The 17894-nt window shown below is 41.0% G+C and overlaps 1 protein-coding gene and 1 long non-coding RNA gene across 3 annotated transcripts in view; one reads left to right on the top strand and one right to left on the bottom strand.

Annotated features, from left to right (window-relative positions):
• The window catches only part of LOC105831229 (uncharacterized protein C05D11.13), a 29634-nt gene that overhangs the window by 8126 nt on the left and 3614 nt on the right, over window positions 1-17894 (bottom strand). The gene's annotated exons all lie outside the window — the stretch shown is intronic.
• Window positions 2779-9771, top strand: LOC118644174. The gene is made up of 2 exons (XR_004964348.1): window positions 2779-4096; window positions 4805-9771. It is a non-coding gene; the product is annotated as an uncharacterized LOC118644174 (long non-coding RNA).

Raw genomic sequence — 17894 nt, 5'->3', positions numbered from 1 at the left:
ACTTTTGTTGCAAACCGGTTTAAAGCGCGCACTCGGATAGTTCGTCGTCGGTTGCATCAGTGATTTGACTCTTCAGCGCCCGACCGAGATTCGGAGGCCGGTGTTGCGTCCGCCCATTGTTCACCGTTTACCGCAACTCCGACGGATGGAAACGCGGAGGCCAATCAACGTCTGCAATTCAAAACTAATAATGTTATAAGCGCCTTATGAGCGTTTCCCTCGTATTCTTCTTCTACGGATAGTCTTCTATGGAGCCTCTCTCTCGGTCCCTAGCGTACGATCACGAGCACTTAAGGAAGTTCCTCTGCTCAGACCCAGCACAACAAGTGGCACAGAGGTTCAAGTGAAGAAATATTCAAACGACCATTTTGTTACCTTCTTTTTTTTGGCTGTATATGGTTTAAAGTTAATAATGGTAAATGTAAGACAAAAAATTGGCTATAAAGTACTACCTTCATTACTGAAATAATTTTCTTACAAATTGAGAATAAACATTCTTCACTATTATACCATCCTTAGATTACTTAATGCAACAATTTGAAATTCACGTTATATCATCAGCACACATTTACCTACGTGCTGTATTACTTCGATTATTGTAAACTTTTTTTATCTTGTCAATTATTATACTCAAACGAGCAAGTGCATCGTTTCAAAAATTTAACAGTACTTTTCTGGACAGCTAAGATGTATCGTTGTAAAATTTCACTAACATCTGTTTATTACATCTACGTTTAACAAGACAATTAAAACTGAAAGCGCCTGAAAATTTATCGATTCTCATAAGAGCCTATGTTAATAAAATATTTAATATCTAAATAACTACCCAGTTCAGCTTTCTGAAATTTTGACAGTCAATTTATATCACCAATTTAAACTTCTTTACAAGGCTTCATGAAAATCTGTTTATTTTGATTTAGCAGCTCGGAACTCCCTTAATTACGGCATCGTGTCGAGGCTCAACGCTCGATGACGATTTTAGTTATTGTAATTTCGCAACCTCGTACAATTATATGAATGCAGACGAATCAATAGTCACAAAGGGTCCCTCTAAGAATTGGCTCGGGGTTTCGAGTTTTACACAAATACCGCTGTCTTAAGCGGCAAATCACAACAATCGGGGTGCCCGGAGATTCAGGGAGAGGGGTTCGCTCATCACCTAAGAACCGCGTAAACGTCTTCCCTTCGGCCGGTGAGTCCGGTTTCCCCTTTCTCCTATTCCACTTTCCTCCACCTCCTTCGCTACCGACAATGGGATACTCATCTGAATTTATAACGAACGCTAGTAATTCAATTTTTTGAATTAGGCACACAAATTAGAGGCTCTCGCCAATGGCAAAAGGCAGCGAGTAAGAATGGCCGATGACACAATGAATAGAGAGAGGTGCCGATCGCTGAAAAGGATCTGGCATTCCCGATGCGTTGCTCGTGAGCATTTCCATTTTTCTGCCAGCTCTCTGCGGTCTTCCCTCCCTTCCTCACCACCGTGCCGCGGACTATCTCATTTCAACGAGCGCACGCTTCCTTTCATCTCGGACACACTACTTTTCGGCCCGGCACTAAATTTCGGCCCGCAGGCATTAAATGGGGATAATAATATGGCGAGTATCACTCGACACCCCGGACTAAGAACTGTTGAAATTTTATTATATTTAAATGAAAACACCCGTGATTTTCTTTTGTGTAATAAGATATGGCAAATTTTTCCCTTTGCTTAGCCAGCCCTAAATGACAAACTGACCTTGATGTTCACCTTCAAGGAGATCAAGATCACTAACTTTTTCCGTTGTTGTTAAAAAATTATTTTTTAAACATTTTCATAAATAGAATGTAACTTTTGGATACAAAGTTTACGTTCAAGTTGAAAGTAATGTGAGGAGAACCTCTCTTCGCATTGCAAAATACATGGATAGGGGATAGGATAAAGTCACATAAAAATATATATATATATCTTTATTCAAACTATATAGCTTTAATTCGAATTTGAATTAAATAAGAATAATACTTCGATATTTCGCACTACTTGTTATAAGTTTTCAACTTTCCACGCGAAGCGAGGTTCGTCCTCTTCGTTGAGAGGATGAAACAAGGTCTGTAATTATACTATTCCTCGTAGGTTTCTAAATTGCAATCAGTGTATTTTCACTAATTTGCAGTGATATACATATTTATGATTGTGATAATTAGTGAGTATCTACTGGCTTTAAGTAATTTTTACTTTAGAATTAATGTATAATCATTAAAAGATCAGTGTATTTATATCACTGATTTCAGTAATTTTCCCGATTGTAATTTAGAGAATATGTAAAAAAAAGGGAGAGTTTTATTCATCCTTTTGATTGAAAAAGAGAGAAAGACTTATTATTTTGTAAAAAAAAAAAAAATTAAAGTAAAGAAGCGCAACAAATCAAAATTATAATACGAATCACGCTTACAAAATTCACAAGAATTTGGTTGCTTATCACTTGCTCGAATCCTATGCTCGTATAGTCACTACGTAGTCCGCACGTTAGGGACAAACGAGAGAAAAAGGAACATGATTCCTCAGCATATATGAAAGCATTACATAAGCATGTATGTACATACATCGGCTGTCTTCCCGCGTCATTCCATAGTACAAGACTTTTCGCTAAACCGCGTAATTCGACATATTACACAGCAGGCGTAGCCAAAATCATCAACTTGCATAAAATTAATCTTTTCAATAGGGCTTAACGACTTAAGAGAAATTTCCATCTGTCCCTTTCCCTTTCACCTCCCTTTCGTGATCTCTTCCGACCTGATTCCCATTTGCTCTCCTCTTCTCGTTCCTCCTCTTCCTCGTCCTCGCCGAACGCGGGATCCGTCGCCATCGGCTCTCACGCCTCGTCGTTCCTTTTTCGGTCTCGTCACGCGTCCCGTGTGCGGTTTCGTCCTCCTTGTATTTGGCGGGCCGTCGTCACGGTGGTTTCCGAGATAATTCTCGATACACGCGGCACGCACACAGATCTCTGGGCGCGTAATTCCCGGCGCGTTTCATTCGCCGCCTCACGTTTCGCGCCCCGTCCCGCTTCCATCAACCCGCGCGGGGGTTTCCTCTTCGGCTCGCGGCATTGCATTTTGTTTGTTTAAGGATGCGCAGTAGGCTGCCGAGTGTGCGGTCGAGGTGACGAGCGCTCTCGTCCAAAGGTGGAGAGTTAATTCCGAGTCCGACTCGAGGGGGGGAAAATCGACTCGGGAGCGGACGATACACGATTAGAGGTGCTTCGCGTGCTACGGATGGGCGTTATACTATGAATAGTGCGTACATGACATAGCACGTGTCTATGCCCCGCGTGCGCGCGCTATAGCTGCAATTTATGGCTTCGGTATCTACACGCGGCGGCGATCGCGAGCAGTGTAATTTAAAGAGGACTCGGACACTATATATGCATTGCAGAAAGCCGCACGCGTTCAATTAACTGCGAGATATCGTGCGTCGCTTCTACGATGCGTATCGTATCGCGTCAGATTAGATTTTGATTTGGCGAGCTCGAAAATTCGTCGGACTTTGAACAATTTTCGAATCCTCATTATAAATTGATATTAAAATTGATCATATTTATTGCTTACGTATTATCTTATGTATTATAGGGGAAGTGTCGTGCTAACTTCATGAAGTTAGCGCATTTTTTTTTGTTAGATTTTTTAGTACAAGAAATGCAGAATTGCTTTTTATTTTTACAAGGAAGCTATGAAAAGTGCTACTAAAACTCTAATTATTTTTTTATATTAATATAAGATAGGAGGGAGAAGTGGGGGGGGGGGGAGGGGAAATAATCTCGCGGACAAACGCGTAATAAAGGATGCGCGCAACGTGTGTTCCTCGCGACAAATCTGGTTTCATGCTCGTCACAGCCGGTCGCGCAGTGTAAGGATTAATTTATTCTATTCGTGCGCGTCTCTCTTCATTTACCACGGGGGACACTCCACGGTGGCTCGCGCTTTGACAACAACAGTCGCCGTTATTAATTATAGCCAGGATCGGCTTGGAAAACCGGCACCTGTTTGCGGATAACATCAGAAATCGTCATCATCAGAACTTGCCTCTTTTTCCATGGAAATTATTTAAAGACAGGTAATAAATTGATGAAAGCTAAGAAAAAAAACAATTTTTCGATTTCTTTTGTATTTTCTTCAAATATTATGTAAGCGTCTAGATAAATAAAATTTTATTCAAATCCAATCAAAATTTATGAAGTTGTGGAATGTCAAATTTACATTTTTTTTTCGAGATATTCATATTTGTAATTTCATAAGCGAGGTTTTTCTAAAAGAAATATTATTAAAATATTTACAAATAATTACGATATTTCAAAAGTTATTCGATCAATTTAATTAAAATTTTGATAACATTTTAAAGCTCGATTTGCATGGATAAATACTATGGCCATTATTTATATTAAATCAGCATAAAGGTATTTATTTAATATACAGTCAAAAGTATATAATGCGTATCTAATAAAATAAACCTCTTTTAAAAATGCAAAAAAGAGCTACTTCTAAATTTTTAAACTTATTATCTCACTTTAATCAAGACTATATTGCTTATTATTAAAAAATTGTACGTCTAATAAATCTGTATCTCCTTCGGTAAGTTATTCGCATATGACTTGCTTATATAATCAAATTATTGTGATTACGCTCATTGTCGTATAGCTTTAACTTGCTTTTTGTAATACAAAGCACAATTTTTTTCATTGATAAAATGTTCTTAATTAAATACCGCAGTGATTTGAAATAATCAGAGTTTGATTCGAGCGTTACCATTACAATGTCTCGCCAGCTCCGATCCTGAGTTGGGCGACCACCAGCTTTCGTACCGGTGGACTTATACACGCGGACCTACAAGCATCGCCGGACATCACCGGGAAACGTTGTTTAACGGCCGTAACTACTCTTAATCGCGCGTGGCTTATCCGCGTGAAACCGAGGAAGCCATCCCCGGTGGGGCGTCACGGTTAAACCCACCGAGAAACCACACGTGGACATGGACGAGTGTTAATGAGTTATAGCTGGACGGTCCGGAGCTTTTTGCGTCGGAATATGACAATATAATTAGTGGAGCCGGCGATTTCTTGCTGGACATTAAAAAGTACACGTCTCTCTTTCGAATATCGAATTCGAAATGTGTGTGAGTCTTTCATTTTGATGACAAGTTTTTTTTTCATTAAATTTGTGTAGTAAATGAAAAATCGAAATTTTAATAAAAAATAGTCTTCCCAAGAAAGTTCCTAATTATAAAAGAAAATTATAGAAGAAAGTTACTTTTTGACAGTTCTAGTTTATTAATTCAGTTTTCGCGTGACTTTTCGCACGAAATTAGATCCAGGGCGCACATAGATTTCTGAGATGAAATAACATTTTTGAAAAAAGATGGAGGGGGAGGGGAAGATTACGGAAAAAGGGTATAATTTATGGCTGTTACTCGCGCGATCCATTCGAGAAAGAAAATGCCGTCCGTAACGGCATCTTTGACAATAACGGTCGCCGGATATCAGTTATGCGACTATCAGCTGCTTTTGCATCGCGCACGCGGCCTATCCGTAATCTGCGAGAATCGTTTGAGCCGTTGCCCTAATCGCCCCTCGAACCATCCTTAATTGCCGTATCCTTTTAGATACGGAAAGCGTGACAGCTCGACTTATTTAAATAATTATTGGTAAGTAACGGAACGTCCGCGCTTTTCGCAGCGTCATGAACAGCCGCACACGATCTCTCCGATGATAATTCGATATGGTGCTTCTGAATAGTCTCTTAAGTTACCTTCGTCATCGATATTCTCTCTGTCAGTCGCATCAAGACATTTATTTCACAAATCCCTATCTTCATAATTCACTTCTTCGACATTTCCCCGTCATTTTTTTTTTAATTCCCAATATATTTATTGTACCCCTTGCGCTTATCTGCCGCCCCGGAAACGGACAAATCGTTCGAGGGATGCGTTTCTTCGTTCGCGGAGACGCAAAGTGGAGCGCGGCGCTTACATGCAGGAATGCGCCATTAACAAATGCGAGGGGCTTTACGAGGGTCATTAATGCTGCCGATATTTCACTGCGGTTCAGCGTAAGCCGTAAGAGCGTGTATTATTGCGGGACGTTTCGCGGGATGTATAGCCGCCTTCCATAAGTCATCGGAACAATGCCTTCGCAGCCATGCACGTAGGTATTACTTTGCCCCACGTTCCACCCCGCGCGGTCGAAGCGTGATCTATGCGCACAAATCTCATACACACACTCACACACATACACACACACACACACATACCCACACGTCAAACTGCATCAGTTTTATTTTCCCGTCGGGAAGATGTAAAGTTTTCGCGCTTCTACGATTTCCACAGAGATTAGCGATAAGAATTCAATTCGATAAAAAAAAAAAAATGATAGAATAAATGACTCAATAATTAACAATGTCCAAAATACTGGTAATTTGATCTTGTATGTTTTTTTGAATATATAAATTACACAGAAATGTTCCTAATTTTATTAATTTTGAATTCTTAGGGAGCTACTTATTGTTATAACATTTCATTAAAAATAAAACTTTAATTGTTTAATCATAAAAGAATATTTAAACTGTAAAATTTTCGCTTTTTGTCCCATATGAAAATTCGAGAAAATTAACAAAAATATGTCACTGAAATTATTTTACTCAATAATAAAAATAAGTAAAAAAAAAAAACGCAAAATATTGAAAAAATTATGTGTAGGTGTAATTGTTTTGTACGTTGATTATTTGAGAAACAGAATCTACATATAGACTTATAATTCTTCGCTTTACAACGACAACGGACTTTTTCAAATTAGTTTAAATTGTAAAACTTTATTTCACGAAGCGACGTTTTACCGCATAAAAAAATCGCGCCTCGCTTTTTCTTCCCAAAAACCAAGCACCGCGAACACAAAACGTGTCGAGTAACGCAGAAAGTAAACGAAGAGTGAGAGAGAGAGAGAGAAAGAGAAATGAGGAGAATATATCTTGTTTTGGACAAGACGCAGCGCGCGCACCTGCGTCGAAATAAATTATGGAGTTATCGCAATAGTTAATCCGTCAGTTAAGCGCGCCGACCTTACACTGTCTTTCCGTCGCAAATCACCGAGCGCGGGACATATCCTTAATCGATTTTACATACAGGGGGAAAATTAACAAATGGAATGTCGCTGCGTGCGAAAGGGAGCCGCGACGGCGGGATGAGAGCGTGTGGTCCCTCCTGTCCGTACATCGGCGCGTCTTGTACTTATTTTCGAATAATAGTTGCACGTTGCGATAACGCCGGCCGCGTTAGGTGGGTAATTACGAGGGTGATCAGCGAAAAGTCACTAGGACAACAACAACCTTCAAATCTCTAACGAGAGTTCCATTGCCTACCGTACATCCTCTCCTCCGGTAGAAATACATACATTGGAAACGTCTTAAATAAAGCCTACTGAATATCGCTTCTTGTCCGAGGTACGTATCGAAGGGAACCGTCGTTAGCGCTAACGAGAATTGTAGAGCTATCTCGCGTTTTTTTTTTTTTAAGCAACATTCTCGCACACGTGGCTCGATTCAGCATCCACGGAGGAACGGAGAAAATAAATCGGTAAGAATTATTTGGTTAAACCAAAATTTCGACTTCGGTGCGCTTTTTCAGGCGAGTCCTTTGTTTCCCTTTCGGTCGTCGTCGTAAATTTATCGAACGCGCGCCCCGTGGCCTTTTTTTTCCGCGATGATCCCTTAATGACCGCCGTTAATAATTACATCGTCGGGCGCTTCTTTCCTTTCCTCGTCATCCTCTCTGCGACTACGTATAACTCATCCAGTGGCGTAGCAGGGCGGAGATGCAATGCTAGAAACATGAATCATTGTCTGGACGTAGGTACTGTTATCACTTTATTTCTACCGTGCGTTAATTAATGCCCGGCAATCTTGTGAAATCATTGCCGGGGCAACGGCCTTGCAGCCCGAGCTCGCTTCATCACTGTTTCGTCGGTTTCTTGAGGCCGTCGCCGGACCCCGATTTGCTTTCGTATTAATAAAACAAAGGGAAGGCAGCGACGACGTCTTAATTCGCGAACCATTTTTACTAATTTACCTTCGAAAAGTTATATATCCCCGAGGCAGAAGTCGTTTGTAACATCGATTAAGATAAATTGACGAGACGTGATCAGCGTGATGAAGATTTAATTATTCGCATAAATTTAGTCTGCGCCACGGCTTAATTCGGTACCGAGTGACTATTTAAATGCTTATAGCCTTCCTCGTTAATAAATCACGCGTACCATGTAAAAATAACGCGTAGTGAAATATTATTCGCGCCACGTGATAAATTGTGAATAACGCGTATATTCAGAAACGATACGTGTGCGCGCCGAGCGCTATGCTGAATATTAAGTTAAATGTTATATCAAGCGTTAAACTTTTCTTCCACCTCCCCTCGCCCCGTCCTGTCCCCTCCCCCTCCGTCCTCTCCGTCTCTATTCTTTTAAGGATTTTCGCGATGTTTTCGCGAGGAAAGTTACTCTTTACCGGTGAAAATATTCGCGCGGTAAACCGAAGGGGTTACAGTACATCAGACTGTTGACGCTCGTAATACTCACAGAAGATACGTCCGGGTTCGCCGAGTCATATATCACGCGTGGCGAGCTCTCGTAAGCAGGTAGAGAGGAAGCACGATGAAGGTGGGTAAACGTGGCCTTTTACAACGTTACGTATATTTTCTTTGCCTCCCGAGGAACCGTCGTAGTTCACCGTCGCGATTTTTTATCGTGCGACTCAAAGTTTTTACTGTACACACGTACGGCTAACTCAGACCGCTCTTGCCATTCGTTGAAGTGTTTGCATACGCTCACAAAGAATGGAAAGCGCAAAACGAGATAACAGTTAAAGCAGCGAAAGTAATAGTTACCATTATTCATCGTTTCTGTTATCTGCCGGTGTTATTGCTATCGGGATTATCACGAGTATCGTTCAATTGTTATCGTCTCTGTTTTTTTTTTCCTTTATAGTTCCGCCTCTAACTCCGGGATACTCTGCACTTTTGCCGCACGGTGTAGAATTGAGCGTTTCCGCGAGATGCTCTCGAAATTCGGGCCCGACGTGCACATGTGCGGGCAATGATCATTACCGTGTAACGACGGGACCGATAATCGATCGGGGGAGAGGGGGATGCGGCGATCGATCGGCAAACAACACCGTGTGTGCGCACTCGCACCTCCGCGGTGCGCCGGGCACCCCACCCCCGGTCGTTAGGCTAAATTAAGTGGTTACACTTTGTTTGATCGGGGCCCTACGGAGGCCCGAATTAAGTTGTTATCGCGAATTAGCTGATTATACCGGGCGGAGGTGTCGGTTTGATTTGTTGTTTCGCAAAACACCGCGCCGCGCCGCGCGGTTTGTTTATGCCGCCACGCCCCGCCCCGCACCCCCGCTCCCCCCTTCCGCGCGAGAGGGAGCTTCCAGGTCGCTTATGGCTTGACCCCGAAAATAAGCCGTGCCCGATCGGCTGAATCGTTCTGACCTGGTCAGCGCACCGCACTGTGACCCTTCCTCGCCCACGGAGCGCCCCTTTTTGCCGTGCCTCTCTCGCACGGAGCCCTTAATTGGGACGGATTTTAATAGCGAGCGATCATAACGAATTATCCTCCACCGTGCGGACGTGCGAAATTGACGCTGCAAGCCCGATGTTTTGGCGCGGATAAATCAGAATTTTTCTTTCGTCCAGAGTCGCGCGCAGGAGGCGCCGAGAGGAAGAGTTTAAAAAAAAAAAAAGAAAAAAAAAGAGATTAACCCTCTCTCAGCATTGCCACACCTTGTAATCGATATCGAAACTGTTATCGCAATTTATAACAGATTTTGAAAGGAGAAAAATATAACACTCTCGAATTCCCTACAGCGCCGCGAGTTAATTGTTATTTAATTATTACGAAGTATCTCTTCGAAGCTATTTCGAAGTAGTTGAAGAGTCTATTATGGCAGCACGAGATTTCCTTCAAGCGCACACGCGGATTTACTTTGCCGTTTGCTGATAAGACAAAATAATTTTCCACGTGGACACCGCGAACACCCGTTCGCACACCCAAGAATCTCGAGTTTAACGCGTCATCACGGATCCGTGATATGTTAGGCAAGGCGAGCGAGGGTACGAGCCGAAGGGGAAGAGCGGGAAGGGGAGCCGCCGCGAAAGGGACGCGAAGAAAGGCGAGGGAAGGCTAAAGGACGTGAGGCGCCCGCGCGAAGACTGGAAAGGGCTGCCCAACGTTATTTTCCACGAAAATTATAGCCATCTATACGCGTAATCCTCTTTATAGCCGCGTTGTATCAAATTATAACTGCAGCGGCGCGCGCGCTTCCAGCGCCGTCCCCCCCCCCTCCTCCCTTCCTCCTTTTCCTGCCCTTCGTGGGGCCTACTCGTCGTCTCCCCGACATCGCCGCTTCACTCGCGGTCCACAGCGGTGCTCGTTTCTCCCTTTTTCGCTCGTCCCCGGAGCCTCGTAAAACGGCGCACAACATTCCGCCAATCATCGCGTCGGCGAGACGCGTGACCCCCGCGACCCCCGGGGCGCGACCTGGAGCCCGAACCTGGGACAACTCCGGCTCCTCGATCCACGTGGACACGGCGATAAATCGATAAGTCATCAGCACAATCGGAGGAGGCTTGGGCCGCGGTTATTATACGCTACGCGACCTGTTCAGTTAACAATAAGAGCATCATCAGTTAAATGTCAATTTAAGCGATTCCTCACCTCTTTTCTGAAACTGTACATGAAAGTCTATTCTCTCTTATGAATCCATAATTAATAAAATGAGGGGTAAGTCCTACGAGCCGACGTGGATTATGGCCGAAGAGAGGTTTAATTTGATTTAGAAAAGAATAAAATAAGTATGTCTAAGGTAAGGTTTGTCGAGAGAGGCTTAAAGTGGATTTAAAGATCTTCTTATCGCTTCTATGTGTATTGCAGTCAATATTGTAAGTAAAGAAAACAGAGAACCGATTGCGGTAAGTTGACCGATGTCGACGAGTTTGATCTTAAGCAACTGTGTCAAGTGGGACTACATTGAAAAAGTAATTTGCTAACAGTCGTGTATATAATAAATTACGTGGAATAATTGCGCTTCGTCAAATGGTACGGACGTTTATATTACCCCGGTATTACAGGCAATATATATTGTGATCGAACTTAGTAATCGCGGATTCCAGCTGACCTCTTTGTGCGATGTGATTCGTCGTTTCACTAACTTTACTGTTAGTGGCACTCTGTGAGAATTTTAAAGCAATTTCGGCATGGTTTAAGAATGTATGTCACAGCTCAATTTTGTTTTTCAAAAGTTATTTTTCCCCAAAGTTTCTTTTACATTCATAGATTGTTCTATTGTGTTGTGTATAAAATTTAAGTATAATTCTCTTATTGATTCAAAATTTTATTTTAAATCAATTTAAATTAAATTAAACTTAATTTCTTATTTGGTTTTGATTTTTACGTAAAATCGCGTTTTTTAATTACTTATTTTGACTAGGAAGAAGCATTACAAATTAAATTTTTTTACATATACTAAAACAATTCTAATAAACGTTCAAAAGTATTTAAATCTATTTTTACTTCATTTGAAACTTATATTTACGTGTACCTAAAACTGTAGCTGCAAATTTTTTATTTCGTTATTAATTAGGAAAAAAAGAATAAATCTAAAACGCTTTCAGTTTTTAAACTGATATTGTAGAATTAAAACATCCTCAAAACATGAAAGAGGAGATGACAAATAGAATCTTCATTAACTAAAATTTTTTAAATCAAATCTTTATCTTGACAATTTTGAAGATATCCCTTAAAATCTGGCAGCGAGAAAATCAAGTAAAAATTTCGCTTTAAAATCACTAAATTATCGGCAAAAATATCATCAAATTATTATCGCGGTTAACCGTGACTTCACTCGCACGCGTGTAAATGCATTGTGGCACAATCGCGCGAAGGTCGCTAACTTCAAGGTTAGCGTGATGATCTCGCGAGAGATCGGTCCAAGTCGACCGAGTGAGTCAGTAGCTGGTGAAATCGTGGCGATGGGGATTAACGGGACGACAGGAAGCGTGCACAATCGCGGAAACTAATTACGGATAATTGAATGCAGGGGATGCAGACGGATATTAGATGCGTGCTCGTATAAATCCTTTTTTTTTTCTCCCCGCGAGAGCGCATCCGCATCTTCGCTAACTCGGCGAGTGATAGGGAAGGATTACACGCGGCGCGGCGTCGTAAAACGCCATTAGAAAAATCGTCTTCACGCGTAAATCGACACGTACGTGCGCGCGGTTGATACCGTAAAACGCGCCGCGTCGTAAAGCATTTTCAGGATTCCGCGATTTTTTGCGGTCCGCGCAACAACCGTATGCACACCCGACAATTATTCCAGTGGCTCGTATAAAAAAAATATTACATTGGTACTATAATAATATTACTTGAACGATCTCTCGCGACGATAAAAATCTATTCCCATCCTATGTAATGGTACGAATACGTTTGTAAATTGTTGCATTCCGATTAATTTCCTCTACACACCGTAGAGTTATCTTCACTTTTTTTTTATTTCGGGAATTTGATTGTATCGATTTCGAACTTTGAAGATATATATAGTTTGTCGATATTGTTTCTCTATGTTATTAAATAAAACCTTTCAAATTATATAGTGATACTATAGTTAATAAAATCGTTTAAACTGCAGTAGAAATTAGAGTCCGAAAAAATTCGTCTCTAATTCAAAACAGCAGTTAACACTCGACAGATTAATTAGCGGCTCGTCGAAGGAAAACAGCGCAGGTTATCCGGAACGATAATCGGCTCGACCGATCGCAAGTGATGAATCCTTAAAGCGAGCATCCGCTGTGATAGTCGTTAACCTTTAGTCAGCATTATCTTCTGTGGCAGTAAAGGCGTGGTAAACGTTTACGGCCTTCCACAAGAACAGGCTCGGGATGCCTCGCTGTTGCGTCGTGCGGAAAACTGTAAAGTCTTTTGTTATACAATTTCACTTGCAACATTTAGAAAACAATGTGCAAAACTATTTATTCGTACAAAGCGTTTCTTTTTTCCTCTAGCCAGTAACGTGAAAACAAATTACGGCGCAGAGGGTTAATTTTCGCGTTTCGGGTCTCGGGACATCGAGGATTTAACTCGAGAGGATCCCGCCTCTCTCTCTCTTCCTTCTCTCTTTCTGCTTCTCGTACCGCGAAAGGGGCTTCCCTCGTAAGGCGTTCTTTCGCCGTCGTCGGAATCCCAGGACGCAGAAAAAGCCGCGACGGCGGACCGCGAGGACGTGCCAACCTGTAATTGTTCCTCGATGTAATTGCCCGGTCTCGCACCGGTCCGCTCCACCCCAGCAGCCCCCTACGCGCGTTCCCCGAAGAATCTGGAAATTCATATCCCGTCGCAATCGCGTGGCGGAATTTTCTTCGCGTCATTATCTAATATCTTATTCGGATTGTTTGCCAGTGTGACAATCAAGTAGGGAAACTCCAACTGTCAGAATTTTATTATTGAAAAAAAATTAAATATCAATCAAATCAATTTTTCTGAAAAAATTGGATTCTTCGCCACTAGTTTTCCGGGACGACTCTGTTAATCCGGATAAAGAGAAGAATGAGGACAATGAAAAGCGCACGATAGAAAGAGAAGAATCATCGAGTAGAATGTTGAGATGGGACGTGAAGTAGAATTACAGAGGAGACGGAGAATCTGCGAGGAAAGAGGTATAGTGTTGGAAGAAGAGGGCGAGGTCGATACGTTTATGGAGAGATTCGAAGGGCCAGGAACATAATTATCTGGCCAGTCAAGGAGCTCAAAGGCCACGGGGAAAAGGGAGATAAAGGAATGGGATTGCGAGGGGAAAGGGAGGGGAAGAATGGAGGAAAGGGATGAGTCAGGGGGTTTATTCTTTGGTACGGCTGGAATCCGAAATGTTCGGAGGGCGCGTTATCTTCTTGCGACGTTCCTCGACAGCACCACTCGCGGATTCCACGATACGGTGGCGTGAGTGTGTTAGCCTGTGCGTGTACACCGCGTGTGCGCAGGTGTACAGGTGCAAGGGAATAAGCTAGCGCACGTGCGCGAGATAATACACCTTCGTGTCTTCTCTACGACTTATATAAGAAAGACTTTAAAAGAATTGAAGAGGAACATTCGCGTACATTTTTTTTTTCATGTTTCTAATCTTATAAAACGTTCTCAGTGGAAATTTTTGCTGTATATTTCAATTCACGTTACTTGAGATCATTAGTTTTGAAAACTATATATAATATATATATAAATTATAATTATTAATATATATACACTGAGAAAAAAGTATTGTTGATTTGATAAAATTTTCCAACTAAATTAAAATTTTGTTAGTTCAAGCATTTAACTTAAATTCAAGTATTTATATAGTTAATTGAAATATAAAAATACTTGAATAAACAAAATTTAATTTAGTTAAAAAATTTGGTCAAATTAACAACATTTTTTCCTTAGTGTATATACAAATGAGATTCACACTGTTTATTTCCTGAATTTTCATTGAGTACACCACGTCGCAAAAGTTATTCTTGTTAGAATAATTATTTTGTACAATATTAAATAATTGTAAAATTAAAATCTACATTTTCTTGCCTTTTCCCCATTTTATTTGTACAAAATAATAATTATTCTTTTAACTGGAACAATTTTTGCGATGCGGTGTATCTAATAAAAATTCAGGAGCCGAACAGTGTGTCTTAATAATTAATTGTCCCTTGAAGGATTGATAAAAAGTAGCTGGGTTCTTCCTGGGATTAAAGATTAGAGCTCCGGCCACTTCGACTTTTTATATCCCTGTCCACAACGAGAAAGGGGTGAGAAAGTGAAAAGTGACGACGTTAATTAAACGCTCGGTTTTTCGTAACTCTCTTTTATCTTACGTCATCGCGCTATTTTAAATCTCTACTATCATTAATATCGACAAATAGAGATTTTTTTATGTTATACTTTTATTAGACTAATTTACTTAATTTTTAGACACATATCGCGCAGCTGGAAAAAATACGATATAGAATTCGACCGATCTTTTGTACCGGTAGTTGTAGAAAAGGTGAAAGGGAAAAGGGAAAAAGAGAAAAAGAAAGAGAAGGAGAGAGAGAGAGAGAAGAGAAAGAGAGTGCTGGATCCCGTAGAGGTAACGAGTCGAGACGGCCCGAGAACATCGGCGGTGCCACTTCAAAGCGAGAATCCCGCGCAATCAGGCCCCCCCCAGGCCCTACCAAGGCACGTTTGAAAAACCGAGCGCGAGGGCACCATCGCGTCGTCCCTACGCCTCTCGCGTACTCTCTTGCCGCTTCGCGCAGCCTCACGATCTCGGTGACCGGAGGACACGCTACGAGAACAGGAATCGTTCCGCAATCGAGAGAACAACCTCGGCGACATCGACGCGGCCAGCCGTGCTTTCTCATGCTTTCTTTTTCTATCGTCCTCTTTGCCAAGAGCTACTAACCTTTAAATAAGGGAGAGAGAGAGAGAGAGAGAGGGCTCCCTCCCGACATGGTTTTCTTAAAATTTCACTTATTTTTAGGTCGGCAACAGAGTTTATTCAATTTATACCTTTCTATTAAATATTAAAGTTCACTCCTTTTATCTCATAAGAGTATAACTAATGTAAATGTAATTATATTATAATATATAATAAATCGCATTGTACGTTTACTATGTAAACAATAATAATATTAAAAATTTGTCGAATGAGTAAAATTTGCAAATTAGTAAATATGTATTGGTTCAATAACTACATTACTATAATTTATTATGATTACTATAATAATGTTGATGAGTCAACTTTGATTAATCATATTGTAATAAAATATTTAGGAAAATTTGAGTGTCGTTCTCTTACAAATAGTATAGAATACATTTGCCTGTAAGAGATACCTAAACGTTTAAGAGCTAAAAATTAACATTTGCTCGAAACTTTCCTTCTCAATGTACATTAATTATGAGATACACAATCTTTCCGAGCTCGCTAAAATATCACTAGAAAATACACAGAAATAAATTAATTAGTTGGATCATACGGCTCGCACGCGCCGTGGTATATTAATAAATTACTTTCCGTTCCCTCTTTTCCCTTCGCGTTTGCACTGCTCTGCGATAACTGTAAATGCAGAACGACGGTCATTAGTGACCACCGCGACGCACAGGTCCGCGCTTTTTTAATTGCTTGCTCTTTCGGTCACGTATGTGTTTAGGAAAATATCCGGCAAGACAGTTACGAGTAATTACACCCGTATAAAATATTACCGCTGTATTAAATGCGAAATGAGTGCTTGGATATAATTTAACGCGTTTCTACTGTCGACGTAATAAATCCTCTCGCTTTAATACCCTTTTCTTTCCTCTCGTATAAAATCCTCTCTCTAGCGCTCCGCGAGATCCGCGCTCCTCGAATTAACGTAATCCTCGAAGGATCGTATCGGCGCTTCAAAATCGTCCTTCCGGTTACTTCATGGATCGGTATTCTTTTCACGAGCTATCACAGTTAAAAATAACGTGTGAATTTATTAGGGATCACTGAAACAGAAGAGATAACATAAAATAGATTAAATAAATTCGCTTATTTCACCGAGAATTACGCGGGCAAAATAATCAAAGTTACAAAAGCGTTTTTTAAACAGCTAAATTGATTTTCACGGAATAACCGCAAACTCCACTGTTATTTATACGTACTGTAAAAAGAAAAATAATATCGTGTTTTAATTTAATTTTGCACTTAATTTCCTGCTTTATTCGCACTGCACTCTTCGACGGGGACTGACCGAACGTGTACGGGAGCAGGAGAGGATAGCTGGAAGCATCTATCGGTGTCAGAGAGCAATAAATACTTCGGACAGGACGATCCGTGGACGCGCGCGATAACGTCGCACATCGGAGGACGATCCTGATCACATCTCCGTCGCGTCGCATACGGAGGAGAAGTTCAGATTACTCACGCCGATATGAATAGTTACCCGCGGTAATTGGTCGGGGCCTCGTTGCTCCGTCGAGATTTTCACCCGGGACGGGTTTTGTTAAGACACGCTTCTGATTGCTTCATCCGCGCTATCACCGCATCTCGAAGCGCTTTCTTTCGCGAAACGGCCGCCCGTAAAATAAATGCAAACGCTCGGGCTGGTTAACGGTAAGGCTACGCCGCGAGTGAGCGTCGCCTGCCCTTTTTTACGACTCGCGCGAACAAATTAATTATGTCGTCGCGGGGATGTCGTAGCCGCGGGATTATAGCGACTATCGATTCACGACTTTACTCCGTTCGTATAAATCCGGACTTGCGTAAATCAAATTAGCAGAGAGTCACGAGAAAGCAACCTGTAATTTTTTGCACGGGACGAATTGGAATACACGTCTCGTGATGTGTGTGTGTGTGTGTGTGTGTGTGTGCAAATCAATTTATTAATAAATTCTTATTAATAAGCTCTTTACACTGATATTTTTTTCTTCAATAGTCTCAATGGTGTTTTAATAGATCTTTGAAAATTTGCAGAGTACGTAATCTGTTGAAATATGTTAGTGTTTTTATATATAATGTCATATATACAATGTATCGTTAAGAGATATTAGTATGTACATTAAATATACATTTGAAATAATTATAATTATGTAACCTACGTCGCTTACATCACTGTCGCTAGACCCTGAATTTTGCGTTATGTCACGAAATGATGTTTATAACGCTGACGTATTAAAAGTAAGATATTATCAAATCCAGAATAAAGTAACGAAAGTCATAATACGTCGGAGATTCATAAAAAATGGACAATATTAACCTTTATGGAAAAAATTATACTCTTAATTATTGTTAGATACAATCACCTAGAAATTTGTGGACATTAAACGCGCAATATA

The sequence above is a fragment of the Monomorium pharaonis genome, chromosome 8 (genome assembly GCF_013373865.1).
Source record: "Monomorium pharaonis isolate MP-MQ-018 chromosome 8, ASM1337386v2, whole genome shotgun sequence".
NCBI lineage: Eukaryota > Metazoa > Arthropoda > Insecta > Hymenoptera > Formicidae > Monomorium > Monomorium pharaonis.
The sequence above is the reverse complement of the archived record's forward strand: the minus strand, read 5'-3'. Positions and strand labels throughout refer to the sequence as shown.